At 46.7% G+C, this 18,744-nt stretch overlaps 2 pseudogenes across 1 annotated transcript in view; one reads left to right on the forward strand and one right to left on the reverse strand.

Moving 5' to 3' along the window:
* The window catches only part of LOC144174957 (very long chain fatty acid elongase 7 pseudogene), a 239,514-nt pseudogene that overhangs the window by 50,813 nt on the left and 169,957 nt on the right, over nucleotides 1-18,744 (forward strand). The window lies entirely within an intron of this gene.
* Nucleotides 5,214-6,540, reverse strand: LOC144174955 (very long chain fatty acid elongase AAEL008004 pseudogene; annotated as a pseudogene).

Below are 18,744 nucleotides of genomic sequence, written 5' to 3' on the forward strand. Positions count from 1 at the left end.
TCTGCTTGGAACGCAAGTGAAGTAATGAAATGTGGTTCTATAAACGTTGCAGTAGGGCGCCTCAATTGACGCGCGTCTCCGCCGTACGGCAGCGCTGGAATCGAGGCACCCGGCCTGCAGCAGTATAACGCGGTAAATTTAAATGGATTTGAACAAACCTTTAGTGTTTACCTTTGAAGGAGCGCGACGAAAGAGGAACAGCATGGGAGGTGAACGGGAAAGCGAAGGGGGTATTTACGTGGCGAATGTCGACAAAGACTATCGTCTTTTGTCGACGTTTCCAACGAAAAAAAAACGGAACCGCGTTCTTTTTTTTTTTTTTAATTTGCAACTTTCTTGTTGTTGCGCACAGCGCCGTGTGAGCAGTATGTGTGGGGGACGCCTCAGGCTTCGATTTTAGGGATAAGTCTCAACTATCATAGCAACCCTTGTCGTACGCTCGACTTTGGGACGGAAGTGGAGATTCTGAACGGAATCAAGAAAAGAACGTGTTTCAGACTAATGGCAATGCTGTTCTTGAGCCTTTTGTTTAATCGGAAGTGCGGTTAATTCGAAGTTTTTTGCGGTCACCGTGGAATTGGTATTAACGGGAGCCTACTGTATGTAAAACATGTCGAGCCCTTTTACTACTATGAAAGCACATTTGCTGTATATTTTTTTAACATTAATGTCACAAAACTTATAACTTCTATAGTTTTCTTTTTTGTGTTGTTCGTTTCGCCATTTCGTCTACGTTTAATTCCATGATGTTTCAGAGCACTGGTTATTGCGTTCTTTTTTGTGTGGGTGTGTGTATCCATCTGAGTGTATCCCCCACTGTAATGCTGCAAGACACTGTGGGTAGATAAATAAATAATTAATGAGCACGAAATACCGGCGAAGATTTGAGTTATGTATCGTGACTTACTACATTGACCCAAGGAAGACACATACACGTAACGTCCTTGGAATTATTTCTGTTATTTCTCATATAATTTGTTTCGGGACAGTTTGCATGCAACAAGAGTTACAGCAGTTTTCTTCCCGTATACGGCCATGTATATCCAGCAAACGGGAAATTCTGTGACGCTTCCAATTTCACTGCGGATTAACTATTTACGGCGAGTAACTTGAAGCTAGTAGTGATAGAGTCATCTGAGCTTCCAATTTCAGTATGATTTTTTTTCCGGGTAACAATGGATTTTTTTGCTGTAAAACGGGGTAATTTTGAAAGGCAAATAGATGTGCAGCCCAAGTGTGAGCCCAAATTAAAAGAACGCAAGTGTAAACAAAAATAAGAGGGGGACGGGGGGAAAGAGATAAGGAAGTTTGGCGAAGAATCATTGTGAGGGCCTAAAGTCGGCCTCTTTCTCACATCTTTTCCCGCCACTGCAGCGCACCGCCAAACGAATGTCCACATACCCAGGCAATTTCGATGGCCTGGGGGACGGGTTAACTTTGGCATCGCGGAGTTTCCGGCTTTCCAGCCTTTCCGGGCCCCGATGAGGCTTCTGCCTCCCCCTCCACCTACTCTTTTTATTTATTTTTTTATTCTTTTGCTGTACAAGAACGGGCGTTCCCCCAACATCGCCCCACGCAAAGCTGCAGTCGACGCTTGCTCAACGCGTCCAGCCCTTTTTCCGTACATTATTGCATTTCCTCAAGTTTTTACGTGTCACCTCCACGTCTGCTCCACAGCAACTTCGACAACTGTGCTGCGTTTCCTAGCCCCCGCCAGTAGGAATGTTTTCTATCGCAGACACGCAGGCATGGGCGTAGGCAGGATTTTGTCTTGAAGGGGGAGGGGAGGGGGGGGGACAAGCCAATTACATTGAGGATAAAGAGGGAGAGGGTGAGGGGGCCGGGCAATTGTTCCGGGTGGCTTAGGAAGGTGGCGGGCAAGTGCTTCTTTTGCACCCCTCTGCTGACGCCCATGCACGCAGGGCTTCAAACGACATCCGCCTCGTTCGGTGTCAAAGGTTCTCCTCGCTTAGAGCAAGCAGGGACAGTGACCCCCCTCCCTGCATACCGCACTTCCCAGCCCTTCGTGTACAAATGACACCGAGGGTATGGCCGGCGAACTCGGGGCGTTCGCCTGCACGCTGGCATTGTTGGAGCGCAGCGCTTTGTTTGTGCGCAGTGGCGGCGGCTTGGGTTCTTCACCGTGATTACCGTTTTGGAGCCCTGCCCCCGCAAGGGCACTCACGCTGCATCCATTTGTACAGTGAGCGGAAAGGACCGAAGCAGATGAGGAGCCACTTTGAGGTCTCTTGCGAACGCCCGCAGCGTGAGTGCCACCGCCATGAGCCGTGGGTAAAGATATTGACGCGAGGGCCGCATAGGCCAGAACCCGAGTACCCACTCAGATACACGGCCAGTGCGATCCGGTGGTCAGCTGACTTTGGTCCAGTAGCGGCTAGAGGCCGCACGTGCTGAAAGCTAGGTCGATCACGGGTGACACAAAGAGAAGTAGCTGTTGTAAGACATCGCGGTTAGCTGAGTTCAAGCCACGCTGAGGCGTATCCAACCATTGATCCAACTATTGAGCCCACTATTGAATGTATTGATACGAACGGGCGGGATCGAGCCCCAGGGATGCTTTTTTAACAGCAGAACTGTTTAGGTTTTTAGTTCCGCCGTCCAGCGTTACCAAAAAACTCGGCCCGTCCGAACGTACGTGAGCGTGCGCCTCGTGGGGAGCGCCCGGCATCGGCAAGGCTTGCGCGTGGGCTTGCACCACGTGAAGAGCTCGCAAAAATATACCCAGAAAAAAAAAAAACAGTGCACGTTACCATACGCCTCGTGAGATGCTCCAGGCGTCGGCCAGCTCGACCTTCGAGAACACTCTGCCCAGCGCTCGCGGCGTGATCTCCCGCTTGCTCTTGTACTCGCCACTGCCCGTGTGTTCGCTCCTGAAGTGGGGAGCACAAACACCGAGATCGCGAAGCCGGTTGCCGCGGGTTCCAGCGCGGGCTGACGCGGTTCACTCTAGGAGAGATGTGAATAGCTGCGGACAAAATGATCCGGGCTGCCAGTCATGGAGAACTTTCAGCGGCAAGTTCGGAAATCCGTGTGATGTGCAACAGCCGGGTCTCCGAGGAAGGGAAAAGGTCCTCCAGTTTTGCTGTTACTCCAGCCTTGCACCACTAGTACAAGCTGCTCCGATTTCTTTTGAAATTGGAGCGAAGGCTTCTAAATAAGCTCCCGAATAAGACTATTTTCTAACATGCATTCCCGTGCTTGCGGTTAGGAAAGTTTCAGGATGCTTGAAGCGCGCTTCATTTGTGCGCAATTTCGGGTCCATTGCGATCTTCGGGTCCAACTCTTGCGAACTTGTTTTATTTTATTTTTTTTTCAGCGTTAAGTCCCCGCTCGGCATGCGAATCCTTCTTTCTCTACGTTCTACAGGGCCTTGACCATAAATGTAAGACATGTGAAATGCAGGATCATTTAAATAATTTTCCCAAGTATGAACCATGTGCCATAAAAAAATACTTTTTCATCATTCCTCCTTCCCCGTAAAATGGCAATAACCAGTGACCAACTTGAGGGATAAAGTATTTTTGTATGCGACGCCCTGTTTGTAAGGTTCGACCTCTGCCTTTGCCGTCGTCCCATTCCGACGGGCTTGAGCGTGCTACCAAAGTTCAAGCAGTCAGCGTGGTAGCCGTTCAGACAGGAGATAATAAGATCGAATACGCATTGTGATATAAACGGCGGATGCCATTTAACCTCTCTCGCTCTCTCTCTCTCTCTAGCACACACACACACACACACACACACATATATATATATATATATATATATATATATATATATATATATATATATATATATATATATATATATATATATATATATATATATATATATATACATAATATAAGTAAAGAGTCGGATACACGGCAAGAACAATAACAAAGAAGCTTTACTTACGTAGCGGCAACGGGACTTGCCTTCACAGAGTACAGTTACATGATTACAGCAAAATCATGTAACTGTACTCCTATGAAGGCAAGTCCCGTTGCCGCTACGTAAGTAAACCTTCTTTGTTATTGTTCTTGCTGTGTATCCGACTCTTTACTTATACTATTTCTGCGCGCTTTGTTGTGGGCACAGGGGTTTCACCTAAATCTCGACCTGTCACATCCCCCTTTTCACAGCGGGGTTGCATAAAAGGTAAAATTATATATAACGCAGTTCCGCATTCTCTCTTCCTTTATTCTCTCTCTCTCTCTCTAACTTTATTCTGTCTGACTGTATTGTGTTCTGCAGCAATAGCGGTGTGTAAGCAACACTTGAAGAAGCGAGATGTATGGTGCTCATCACTTGAGCACACACACATCAGCACATACTTTGCAAGGTAAGCTCTGAAAGCCTCAATGTACGTCGGTAGAATAGTAACGATAATTGCCCGAAGTGCTGGTTTCGTTGGTGAATAAGAATGTCCTCTGCAAGGGACAATGGAGACATTTTTTTCTCAAGCCTTCCCATTCAGATGGAGTACTTAGCGCCCTCTCCTGGAGCTGTGCGTTTCGTGACTCAAGGTTGTTAGCGTGCGCTTCTGAGAACAAAGGGCCCGGCCTGTTGAGGACATCTCTAAATACACAATGAGGGTATGCGGCCCACGCACAACGAATTTATGCAGACCATGCACGAATGTATGCAGACCGCCATCAAAGCATCCCTGCGATTTAGCTATGCAGTTACGCAAGCAAGGATTCTTTGATACGCATGAATGTGCTGCCTGCTCAACGGGTACCCCAAGAAGGTTTCTGTAATTCTTATTCGTGAGTCCAGGAAACCGTAGATACCTGGAGTGCGACATTACGGGAAGAATTACTGTATCTCTTGAAAATGAAGAAATGGAATGTATAACGGGGACACTATGCTCTTTCGCCCTCTCTGCCCATCCGTTTATGTAATCCACCTTATCTTTTGCCAGGTATGAACAACCGTTTACAGCAAAATATCGCGTTTAGATCTTAAGCCGACTCACATGACTCCGGCCAATAGTAGTTCTGTTAAAAAAGCCTCTCTATTTAGGCACTTCTCTTCAGCTACAGAAATTGGGATGCAGAAATAGATTCAAAAATCGCTAGTCGAGTTAAGGTTGTTGGGCATCACTGCATTGCGTTTGCCCCGCCAAACCATCACTGCTCAGTGTGGTCTCTGGAACTGACGTCTCTGGAACTGGAACAGTCAAGCCTAAAAGTAACTACAACACCATGGACTGCATGTTTTCCTTTTATTCGATTTCACAGCGCTGTGGTCTTTATGTGTCACAAAGGTTGCTTCTATCTACAAATGAGGGCATAAATAAGTCGATTTTATAGTTCACATCACCGCAACTATCAACGCAGACTTCTTCGCTTTCTGCGCAGGGATCGGAAAATTGGTCGACTTGACTTGACTTCGTGTTTATCCAAAAGTACTTTGCCGTTGTAATTCGCATTGCCCTTTTTTTTCGAACACTCCCATACCCACCATCCATGTAGAAACACGCAGACAAGCTGCTTTGAGCCGCCACTAATGTCTGACGGATCCTTGGTTCCAACAACTCCTCTTTGGCTGTTACTCTCCTTTTAACGGCGGGCCTTTCCTCTGAGTGTAGGAGCGCACGTAGAACCCGACGAACAACGAGAAGAAGAGTACCGCTTGGCCGAACTCGAGCCAGACGAACAGCGGTACGTAGTTGCCCCTGGCGAACAACAGGCAGACGGCGTGGATGAGGTAGAGCACGAACTGCATGATCTGCACAATGGTCAGGTACTGCTTCCACCACAGCCACTTCCTGTACGCCGGTCCGAGGGCGGCGAGGAAATAGTACGAGTAGGTGCAGACGTGCACGAACGAGTTGACGCAGACGACGAACATGGTGTGCGACTGGGCGCTGTGGCTCACGTTCAGCCACACGTTCCAGGCGACGATGACGTGATGGACGACGTGCAGTCCGCTCACCTGGTCGTTCTTACGGCGCAGCACGTAGAACACCGTGCTGCTCAGCTCGGACAGCTTGAACATGTACAGCCACCAGGAGAGACGCACGATCTCCAGGCTGGCCGGCTCGTCGCTGACGTCCAGGTCCTGGAGGAACGTGTAGCCTCGGTCCCAGTACGCGAGCTTGGCGAAGCGGAGCGCGAAGAAGCCGCTGAAGACGGCGGCCAGCAGGTTGTAGACAAGGATGACGTTTTTGAGTTCGAAAGGCTTGCGCTTGGACATCCAGCGGGGGCCGGCCACTTTGACGAAGTAGACATACACGGCCGTGATTATGGCCACGGGCAGCGGACTGTCGGTGAGCGGCCAGCCCAGGGTTCGCCGATCGCGAGTCGGAAACCAGGAACTGGTGCCGCCGAAGCCGAGCGACGACCCCATCTTCATGGTCGCTGATTCCATCGCTGCGACCGGCGCGGCGCGACGGCGATTGTTTCCTTTGCCAGGCAGAAGACGCGCGCGGTCAACGCGGAAAGCCGCGGCCCCTCTTCTCCAGCCCAGTCGAGATGCGAGTGTGGTGGGAGCGGCGGAGCAAGTTTCTCGCGGGATGCTGAGGGGGCACTCGGTCGCCCATCTCGGCTGCAAACTTGAACCAGTTCTCCCCTTTCCCAGTGTTGTGGTTTCTTTTCTCCTCCTCCCTTCCCCGGGAAGGAGAGGGGTGGCGTTGCGAGGGTCGGAAACCACCTCGTGCGCGGCATGCACGCGTTCGTGTTTGGTTTTGCTGCCGCTGTTCTTCATTTTTTCTTTCTTCATCTCCTTTCTTGTTTGTTCCCGATTTCAGCCAGCCTCCGATACAAGGCGCGTCTTTTTTTCAGTGTAGAGAGCATTGGAGCGCAGAAAGGGGGTCCAGGTGACTGGTTTTAGCTTTTCGGAAACAGGAAGGCAGCGCGGGCGCGCCTTATGTCTACGGAAGGATAAAAAAAAATATATTGGCTGCTTGCGAGGTACGCCCGATACCAGATACCGGATTTATTTAGATGTGCAGAGGCGATGGCGAGAGCATGGGGCCTCTACAAGTGATAATGAAACGAAAAGCGCCCGAACGCGAAATTTTGTTGTGGCTTGGTATTCGCTATATTTTGCGTTGCAAATGCCTAACCGAATTGAGGTTTGGCCTCTCTGTCGACAGGAAAAGCTCGAGAGCACGATTAAAGAAAGAAAGAAGGAAAGAAGGAAAGAAAGAAAGGAAGAACAAAACAAACAAATAAAGAAACGAACAAAAGATGAGAGAATGATCTATGCACTGACCCAGATGCCTGCCTCGCCACGTCGACAGGCTAGGCCGGGTTCAGACTGTTGTCGCAACTGCCGTAATATCTTTAAATAAAGGAGCCATTTGACGTCTCTGCCAACCGAACTGCGGAAATGCCGTTTTTTTTTTTTTTTTTACGTCCATAGCACACGATATCGCTGTTACGTCGGCAGTCTCAACGTAGCATTATAAATATGGTGTGGTGTTGGCGGACAAAAACGAACATACCAAGACACACGCGCAAGCATTGATCAGATATTTCGCAAAGGAGTGCACAGGTGCCGCCAGAAGTAACTGGAGCATACCTGCTGTGGCCGAACGTTGCCGCAGCCCCATGTAGCGGCGCCAGATGCAACCGAACGGGACCCGACGTCGCATGCGTGCATGACGAAACGAAGACCTAATCACACACATTTTTTATGACAATGAGATGGGCGATAGTGATGACTGTTGTGATCACATAGTTTCGTACTAATGTATACTAGAGGGAAATCTGGCGCTACTATCTGCGGGACTCGCGTTACAACGAGCGTGCCATCATGTACCGCAGAAAAGCGCTTTATCGTTCCTGGGCATGGCTCGCCAACAAACTCTAAAGTTGCCTGTTGCTGCAAAACCGCAATTTTGTTTCTTGAAAGACTAGCGCGAGATATTTTATTAACCTACAAGTATGGGCAACCAAAACTTCTTTGCCAGAATTTTTAAAAAAGCTTTTTGCAACTTGAGCAGGAACAAAAATTCGGCTCACGTTGCTGTCTTTGCCGTCAAAGTCTTTAAGAAGGCATATTGCATGCCAGGCCAACTACGAAACGAACGCTTCCAGCTGCTTTGACTGCTCCAATGACGTCACGCGACTCTATGATTGCGGCGTTTGACGTTTCCTGGTCGTCCATTATGGGGGACTCACCTGTTAACATTCCTATGGGACGTTTTTCTTCGTGACACACTGGCGTAAAAACCATCGTGCACGAATACGAAAAGTTTTACAAATGCATACAAATGTTCGCGATGGCCTAGCTTGTTTATTTTTGGAATGCGTGACTTCTGTACTGAAATATATACCTACATAAAACTCTCACTTGCTTGGCAGCTAGCGCCATATAGTGAAAACAAGATAAACCAAAATCTGTTTCTTGATTTCTTTGTTTTATTAACGAAGTGATATGTTCATAAAAGGAGCAAACTGTGCTTTTAGAAACATTTCTATGGATTTGTAAACCTTTTCTCAATGGTACACAATGCTTTTTTAAGTCCTTCGGTCATGAATTACTAAGTACCATAGGAATGGGATCGGGTGAGGGATCAAAAAGGTGCCCTCCATCTGGCTGAATGACGTAGTGTGGAGCCCTTCTTCGTATCCAGATGACGGTTGGAAATCAGCTCACTCAAACTGCCGTTTTCGTATAGTATACACAACATCGAGACACGTTCCCAATGGCCCAATTTAACTTAAGTGAAAACGCGAAAACGGCATGAAAACTTCAGGATCCCGTCCTAAAGAAAGTTGAGAGAAGCGAGAAAGCATTCCCATATCGACACTACGTCGAAAGCGCGTCAAAACCTTCGCCAAAAGTGCGTCCAGCCTTCGCTGAAAGCGCGTCATATCGATAGTGAGACATTTCAAAGACTCAAATCACAAACGAAAAATGAACCTATGCGATAATTTTTCACGCACTAAGTAAGCACATCTACGAACGATCTAAATGAATACCCATGCGTGGTTTATGAGATACAGGTACACTATTGTACAGTCGTCAAAACTGCTAACAACAACAAAACACAAAGAGCCTGCCTACGCACAGAGTGGAAGCTCACGATAGCTACAGCCGCAACTTTGGCGCCTGGTTATCGGCACTCACGATGCTGCCCTACTGCACTCGGGTGCTTCAGCGCATGCGCACAGCCTGGCTTAGCAGCCCGAGCGCTATCGTAAGCTGCCGCTCTGTGCATACGCTGGCACCTCGTTTTTTGTTGTTGTTAACAGTTTTGACGACTGTACTCTTTCTTCACGGTCGATGCGTGTATTGTCTGAACCACAACCGCTCCTTTTTCTCGATTTTCAGTTAACCGTTTTGAGACAGTGGAAACCCGGTTTTACGCCCGCTCCGTGTGTCCAAAGACCTTATCAGATCTTTCGGTCGACCAGCCGGTCTATAGTAGACTGCATTTGTTTTACTAGTTTGTTAGTTAACAACGTTCCAACTAAGGAAGCTTTCGGTTTAAAAAAAAATGAAAGCCCTTCCACTCAATGTGAAAGCTGTCGGAAGTGCAGAGCGGTGATTCGCCGTAATGGGCTGTAGCGCCGTTATCTGCTCACTGCTACCACCCAATGCAATTCAAATTTCCCGCCTTCGCAGTGCTCGCGCGCCCTGCCTGAAACATCGCCAGCGGGAGTTCTGTTCCTTTCGTGCCTGCTTTTCTTCCCGCACGCGACGAACTTGCACGGCCAGTTTTTCCTTTTTTTTTCACTTACTTTTGTAAAAACCAACCCAACGAGCGTTCCTAACTAAATGAACTCGGGCGCTGACGGTTAATAACGTATATTTTGCCTCAAATGTACCTACAGTTTTCTTTGCGCTAAACAACGGGGAGATATATGACAAGCGCCAGCGGTTCACGAGTTTCGAACGCTTATGACTATATAAACCGCTTGGCTTTCGAAGCCTCCGGGTTACGCGGCGACGGATGCTGCAACGACGAAACGCCGTGTGCCCTACTTGGGTCCAGCGAGCGAGCTACGACGACAAGGCGAGCCCCGGAAGTGCTCTGCATTTAAAATAACCTGCTTCAGACGGCGCTGATACCCCCGCTTCTTAGGCAGTTGGCTTGCGCGGGTTACATCCTCACGCAGATCTGTTATCGGAGCTATTACTGCACCCAGCGTGCTCGCTCTAACGCAGCGCGGAAGGTGCTCGGAGCCACGGCTAAAAAAGGTAGTGAGAGGCGTGGTTAGGCTATCAGTTCGTCTCGCACGCATGCGCTGCTGGCTCCTATTTGTTACATCTCGCGCTGCTACATAGCGCTGAGGTGGAGTTTGGCCATCGCTAGCCTGTTCCAATTATTTCTGGCGGTAGCAGCACAGTTCCGCAAAAAGCCCTTGATTCTTTTTGCAGAGGGCCACGCTACGTCGGAGGACGGGCTGTTGGTGGATTGGCGGGGTGTAGACCGAGATAAGACTTCGACATAATCGTTTACAGAAAAACGTTTAACGTACGCGTGAATACGCCGAGTCGTGCACAGTATCTTTAAATGCAGACTCATCAACTATTACATTGCGTTATTTTGCCGGTAATCGTGTACACAGCTATGCATGTTCGTCCTGCCGGGAAAACTCGAGGGGATAGGAGTAGAAGAGATATAACCAATCTTTTTTTTTTCATTATAACCACAATTCGAGGTTAAAAAGAAAGCCCGGTGAGGGTTGGCTATGTGTTGGCTACACTTTTCCCTCCAATGTAACAATTCACCCGTACAGCTCTCTAAATGAAATGAAACGACTCTGTGGGCCGTATTCTGAGTGCCTCCTCCACTCCAATTGCTCCCTCCACTAGGCAAAAGGAGGATACCGCAATGCGTACGCATGGAGAAATCGGTTTCAAGGAGCTCCTTCACTGGGGGCTCGAGTGGAGGAAGGACTGAGAATACCAGAGTCTGTCGATCGAATACCTTCGTTCATTCACTTCGCTTACACCACATCTTTCCCACCCAATTTCCCGCCCAGTTCACTATCCGCTCTAAACTAGGCACACTAATACACATTTTATTAGAGTGTGCAAATAACCCCGGCCACCCAAGCTCTCCTCCCTGCCCCCCCCCCCCCCCCCCCTCCCTTCCCCCACCTCTCGCTGAGCTGTGCCAGGAGCTGACCATTCCCGACCACCTGGACGTCCAGCAACTTCTAGCATCCAGGGGATCGTTAGCCTGGTCATCACTTGGACTCTCGTACTAGGGAACCACTCCTACTTGATGTCTCAATAAACGTTTCGTATTAATACCACTACTACTACTATTACAACTGTAGAAATACGAACTCCCTGTTTGTGGGCAGCAATTAAATGAGCCTCTACTACAATGTTTCTTAAATGGTAAAATAAACAGCCCGAGTTAATGTTGTCACATGCGAAAATGAGGGTGTTTAAAGTGTTTCCCACATCCCTTTATGAGTGTTGCGTGCCCTCCAGATTCACATAACGGATACCCCGTAACTCGCCGAAAGCTCGATCCAACATGCCAGTCTCTGTTCAGAGCAGCTCCACCTACACTTTCATTACTGTGCGAAATGGTGATTTTAGTGTGTAATCGTAGAATGCTTCTAGCTTCCCTAGAAAGATTGAAAGAATGGAAGAAACTTTAATTAGAGGTTTTCTAGAGAAAACTCAGGCCTTTCGGTATCGTTGACAGAAAAGTCGTACGTTGCAAGAATTGCGTTTCTCTACTGTGCGATGATGATTGAATGTTTATGAGTTCGTATCAAGATGAATGCTGGCTCAAAATTTGCCGCACACAAATGAGCCCGGATATTTGGTTGTAGAGGAACTGGCTCTTTCTTGTTATGTTAGTTTAAAAGCTGCTCTAAACTATTCCTCAGCGCTCATGCTGGCGTTGAAGGCGCGCCTTGAGCGTGTGCGGCTGCCGGCGCCGTTGCACATAGGGATGATGATGTTGCGCGATGATGATTATTATAATAATGATGGTGATGACGACGACGATAACTTTACTACTTGACTTTGTTCCGAAACTGCTAGTGAAGCGTCGCAACTGCACAACGATTGAGATCAAATGAAGTCAAGTTTTTTTTTTTTTTTGACATCAACAGAAGTGACTGGACAGAGTATGTGCCCCATATTGTTTCATAAAACAAATTTGTACGCTTATACACAGAAAAGAACTTACACATACCTGTATCAGTGTTATCAAGACAACTCGCAGTCCTTGGAAGCAACATGATAACCAGTACATGTTTAAACTAAGCATAATAGTACAAGGCAACAAGAGACTTGCATAATAAGCAATAAGGTGAACCACACAAAACATGTGAGAATAAGTGATAATTTGCAATATAAAAACGCAACAGATGCGTTGAAACCAAGCATAACAGCACAATGCAGCGCAATGCAGCCTAATGCAGCATAGTAATTAATAATGTGAACCTCATCGAATAGCAAGAATCAGTACTAATTTGGAAATATACAAACACACCATAGTTTATTGACTAAGTGAATTTAACAGAGGCGGTAACGTGTCCCACAATAATTGTTTTCCGCAATTATTACGTGGGATGGACACAAACTATGCCTCTAAATGATGGGTGTTACGACCCTGTTATGATGTGGTGTCAGATTCCCCAGTTTTCTGATAAAATTACAATTTGTTTTGGTTTCAGAGTTGATCAGAATTCTGCAGAGTCTGTTTAATCATCATCACCATGAATATTATTACGCTGATTGGCCTCTAAAGACCACCTATGAAGCTTCAAATCGCAGTCCGCAGTGCATAAAATTGTTGTAGATGCGCCAAAACATCGGTCAGTCGCTACCATTTGGGGACGTGCCCCACCAGCCCGGCTGCCGCTTTTTAGGTTCAAGTATTCACAACGTTATGTCTACTAAAGGTACAAACGTAAGAGAAAAATAAACGGCCGCTTGTCAACAAAGACCACATGAGACGCTTGGTCCAACTCCTACACGCCTGACACTAATGCGCCAAGAATGTATGATGCGTAAAGGCAGTGAATTTCTCAAGGAGAAGACCAGCCAATTCAAACAGTCCTCACGACCGCGCTATCGCTTTTACTGACTGGCTTTCCGGAAAAGACAGCATTGTATTAAAATTTGGCGACCATTCATTGAGGATATTTTGATGTTAATTATTTTTTCAGTCACTTCAAATCATGCTGCTTCTCGGGCCGAAGCTGTACCTGTGACATGAATTGCGCCAGGAAAGCCGGGACTAATTTGTGCTATTTCGTCTTCTTAAATGCGCAAAGCTTCGTTTATAGGCGGGCGCATTTGTATTCCGCTTTCATAAGAAATGCGGCCATTTCGACTGCGAACTGAACCTTCAAACCCGTTGGGACCCAAAACCGACGTAAGATAAGCTTGGGAAGTCACAGACAGCGCTCGTTCTTGACCTTTTGACGTTCCCCTTCCGACATGTCTCGCGGCGTTCACACGTCGAATTGCATCCGAACCAACTCGCCCAGATTCTTTCCCAAGTACAACGTCAGGAGTGTGAGAAACGCCGTGACACCCTTACCACTACGCCTCGGCGGAAGGTGTTTTGCGCGAAGGACAAACGCCGCCTTCATGGGAGCCTCCGAGAAGAAAAGGCGAAGTCGGCTTCAGCCTTCGGCCGGTCACGTGGTCTACGTTGGCACATCATGGGAAGATTTTCAGGAGCTTCAGTGAATGCGAGCTGGCGTGTAGCCTACATACTCTCGTTATGACAAAATCATTTCATATAAATTAGAAATTTTGCTTTATTATAAGTGTTGCATGCAGCTGCGTAGCCAGAAACAATTTTTGGGTGGTGTCATACGTTGCCAGCAGCAATAAAAAAGAACCCTAGAAGGGAGCTCAGCCTGCGTGAAAATATAATTTGTTTAATTTTCTTATCTATTTTCTTAATATACCGATGCGCAGTGTGAACCACGTCGATGGAAAAAGGGCGAAAGAGGAAGGGAGAGAGTGGACCGAAATTTGAGGGGAGGGGGGTGGGGATCTTCTGACACCGAAACACCCCTACTGGCAACGCCTCTGGATGTATGGTGTCTATAACCTCCGCTTTTAACGACGTATCACATATAAGTTAGTAGTCAGTATTCTGTCCATTGGAAATCCGCGATAGTGAGTCTTTCTTTGCTGTAGTTTTAAAATGATGCGAGAGCGTGAGAGAGAGAGAGAGAGAGAGAGAGAGAGAGAGAGAGAGAGAGAGAGAGAGAGAGAGAGAGAGAGAGAGAGAGAGAGAGAGAGAGAGAGAAACCTTACTACGAGCAAAGGAGTTCTTTGGGGCTCCTGCTGCAACAGCCCTTTCTTCCAGCCGAATCCGGCAGGCGGGACCGGAGCTGGACGGCTCCTTCCACAATAACGGCTCACAGGAAAGGTGCAGGATTATAGCAATCTCGGGGTTCACCCAACACTCCCAGACCAAACGGCAAATGGTGCCCGGGGCATCGCCGGTTACACAGCGGGGAGGGCTGCGTAGAATGGAAGAGCCAGTGGAATTCGGTCGCTTGAGGAAAGTTGCGGGATAGCAAAAAGCCGGTGTTTGTGAGGCGTCGTTTATTGATATCGGGTTGCATGAGACGCAGAAGGAAGGGGGAAAACGGTGGAACTAAACGGATGCAGACGCAAGAACCCGTCATCGCGGCTGGCTATAGCGGTTTCCTGAAATCTCGGGTTACAGACGACGCTATTGTTTGCTAACGAAAGGCCCGCGTTCGGTCTGCTTCGGTGGCTATTTCCGGTTCAGGCATTTGTTGGTCTTGTACCGCACGCGAAATTGCGTGCTCCGCGAGTCCTGCTTTTTGCCGGTTGAGCGTTTTTTGAACAAGCGGAATTAGTTCCTTGTCGGCAAATGAAACTAGTTTTGCAAGAACTAATGCGTTTTCCGTCATGAATGAGTTCGCTCAGATGTATCGACCAGTGTTTCTAGTTACAGAATACCCGCTTTAACCCGCAAGAAATGTGTCTCATGTCACAGGGCCAGCGAAGCAACGCAGGAGGAAACAGAGCAAGACTGGGAGATCGGTCCAACCCACCGCTTCCGGCCGTGCGAGCTAACTGCCGGCTACAACTTGGCGGCTCAAGGACACGCAAGGATAGACGCTGATCTCACGAGAGAGAACAAAGCAGTAAACAGTCTTCGGTCGCACGCTCCAAGGTAACGCGAGGAAAGCGTAGACACAGTGGCCTCGACGCAGGTACAACAAAAAAGAGACAGGAGCAGCCTTTTGACCAGACGTTAGTCTCTTCGGATCCAATGCCAACGAGATAAATCCGTGGTGGAGGCTGGGCACAGACGACGCATTTGATCACCCAATATCGCTGCCCTCGGTGCGATCGGATACAAAGTGGAAAAAAAGCTACGGTATGCGCTGAGACTGATCGAACGAACGAGTGACCTCTGAGGCAGATGCAGATAGCGATTCGACCCTTTCTTTGTCCTCGTCTGCCTGTTTGCGACCTTGCTGAAATATTAAAGGAAAGCGAGGTTAAGTCGACTCCCAGAGTCAGGTATAGTTCACTAAAAATAAATTAAAAACAGGGAGGGGGGGATGTTCACGTTTATGAACAGGACGGATGTTTGAACTGGTGTAGTTCTGGTACGTTGCAAATGCATTTCTGTATTTTTAATGCTTTCGGCAAATTCAAATGCCTGACACCTTCTGAAAATTTCATTTTCAATTTTCATATTAGTCAATCGTACTAGTCAATCGTGTACTAGTCAAATGTACTAGTCAATCGTGTTTTTTTTTCGGTGTTCTAATTGGACATTGTGTACAACATTGACACAACTTTTTTTTTCTTCTGACTGTAAGGGCTAGATGACGTCAGTCCACCTGAGGAACAATTTTCGTGGCACTTAGGGGTCGTGATAAGCATGCCATCCTTGCCCGTCTCTTTAAAGGACGATAGTCTTTCTTGGGCTACTCAAACACATAAATGTTTGTCTATCGCTCGAATGGACTACTTGTTTTCTCGAAAGGACGCACTTCATGACCTTTCTGCCAGATCTTTCTAACACTAACACTTCACCTCACATTGCACATTTGTAAAATAAACATCAATCTCTCCCTTCCGATTATACGAAGGCACTGATACCCTTTCGTATTTGAATATGTTTATAGTTATATATCCTAATACTTAAGAAACCAATCTTCTGGTATTAAAATTGATATATTTCCGCCTGCCGTTTATATGCGATAGGAGAACGTTAACTGCGATGTCACTCCTAACACAATAGCACGTTAATGAGTCAAATCGTACCGCAAATTTAATGACTTTGCATATTTTTATTTAAAACTCAATTTTGCAACGAACATCCACACTCCCAAGCGAGGTCCAAACGCTATCGACGAACTAACTTTAACCAAAGTTAACCGCCCATAAACAAATACAACTCCTACAATTCTCGCTACCATGCCCACGTAACCGCACCAACTGCGGATTCCGACTCACTAGATCCAGTGCGCAACTAGATCCAACGAGCCAGTATATCCATTCGTGGATGTACTGACCCGTTGGATCTAGTGACGCATTTGTCAAGCGCGATTCACAGAAATTCCGGCAGAAATTAACCAATTTTTTCCGCAATTAATCGGACTTATTCTCTTTTCTTCTTTGTGGGATCACTTATAGAACCAACACTATGTATCTAATTCACTGCAATGCTTATTTTCAAACTTTCTTTGTATAGCAGTTACCGCTGAACAAGTGGTAGTATGCCCTTTGTATGGTTATGTGCCAATACCGCCTAAATTGCAAAAACGTGCATTTTGTGCTTCTATCTGTCAATCATGTGTGTTTTACAACCATGTTTGATGTACTTCCTTGCTGATCTTGCCTCCCCCTTATGTAATACCCCGAAAGAGGCCTTTAAGGGAAAAATAAATGACGATAATGATGAATGACTCGGGTGGATGTGCTGGCTCTTTGGATGTTCTGACTCGTTTGATCCAGTCACTCGGTGGAGAGGGAGGGAGAGGAGGGTAGTTAAGGCTGAAACCCCCTTTCCCCAGTCGCCTACCTGTACAGTGAATCGGATACAGTCGAACCTAGCCGCCACCGCCCCATAAGGGGGAGCTCTTTCAATAAATGTTATTCTCTCTCTCTCTCTCTCTCTCTCTCTCTCTCTCTCTCTCTCTCTCTCTCTCTCTCTCTCTCTCGTTATAACGAAGTAGTATGGGGGCAGTAAATTAGTTCGTTAATTTCGATATTCGTTGTAACCGTAGGGGGAAAATCGGCTCTAATAAATAGGCAATCTGGCTCGCGCAACAATCCTATATAATAAACGCATTGGCTTCGAACCCACTATAAACGAGGTAATCCTTATCTACCTCCTAGTGGCATTTCAAACTTAACATACCGGAACGTGAGATCGTTAAATTACAGCAGAACAAAGTTCGTTCGGCAAAACAGGCCTGCGTTCTTATTTACTTGAAGGAAGATGTGGCCTTCGCCTGGTGGCTTTTCACAGTCCGAGCGACATGAAGTTTTTCACAGTGTCCACGCAATAAAGGGCCTTTTCTACTTCTGCGGTTTTTCGAGCTACTAAAAAAATGGTTGTTTTGTCCCACTTTTATTTAAATTTGCTTTTAATATGCTTGCTGTCGAATTTTGAGCCTGCCGGAAACCAAATATCTCTTCGTTATAGCCGATGTCGAGCGGCTCTCGAGGTTTCTGTTAAGGAATAAGTGTCATTGAAATGAAGCGTGGCAAACCAAACTTCGTATTTAGTTCGCTATATCCAATAATTCGCTATATCAGTGTTCGCTATAACGAGGTCGGACTGTATACTACAAGGTGTTCGGAGTTTTCTATTCCGCCTTTACACTTCCGCCTATGTTAAATATACGATTACTTTGGTTCTCCAAAACATTTATTCCCCGCTGCTGTTCCAGGTTGAACATACAGCAAGGCAGTTTAACCGCACAACGCAGGAGCATTTGTGGGGCTTCTCTGTGGACTGTACAAAACTTTAAAACATGAGACTAGCTGTCACGTACGAATAGATGAAACAGCGTGAAAAAAGGAACACAAGAAAGGAAACACGGAACCAGAGCTGTGCCTCTGGCCAGTTTCTCGTGTTCATTTTTTCCGCTGTTTTATTTTTTTATACTATAAACCTCACTTGGGGTTCTTTACAGGGAGGAGTATAAAACAAGTAAACAATATATTATAACAAGAAAGACATTAGGTTTCGTATTGCCGGCAATACAATACTAGCGATTGCTCGAGCTGTTTCACAATCAAACTAGCAATACTATACTCAAGAAGCAATTCATTGAACACCCCCTCCTATGTAATCTATAAGTATTCATTGCCGAATCGCTCCAACAAGCTTGCCAAGCATCCACATGCATAAAGACAATTTATTAAAAACTAGTTACAGCTAGGACACGCTGTAGTTAGCTATTACACGGGTCGACAGGGCACAGGATTTACTCAATGTGCCACAGAGGAAAGGAAGTGAACATCGCACAAGTTCACAAAACAACTAGTACACCGCACCGAAGGTTCTTTCATGCATAAGTTTGATCATTCGTGAAAACCGAATAAAAAATGGTTGAAACAATTTGCTCCCTCTGCTTTTTTTTTTTGCATCACTGTTTGATATCCAGTTTTTACCTGTTCAATTTCCTCTTTTTATCCCTTAAGGGAAGCCAATAATTTTGAAGCCGACTGTCCCAAGCTGCTATTTTAACTTTCCAAGTATTTATAAAAAAAGCAAAGCGAGTAGTTCATAGGGGAAGCTAGCAAAATAAAAACATCTTTAAATGGTAGAGAGCAGCAGATAGC

This window comes from Haemaphysalis longicornis, unplaced genomic scaffold (assembly GCF_048455015.1).
Source record: "Haemaphysalis longicornis isolate Haplotype H1 unplaced genomic scaffold, Haemaphysalis longicornis Haplotype H1 scaffold_3, whole genome shotgun sequence".
Taxonomy (NCBI): Eukaryota; Metazoa; Arthropoda; class Arachnida; order Ixodida; family Ixodidae; genus Haemaphysalis; species Haemaphysalis longicornis.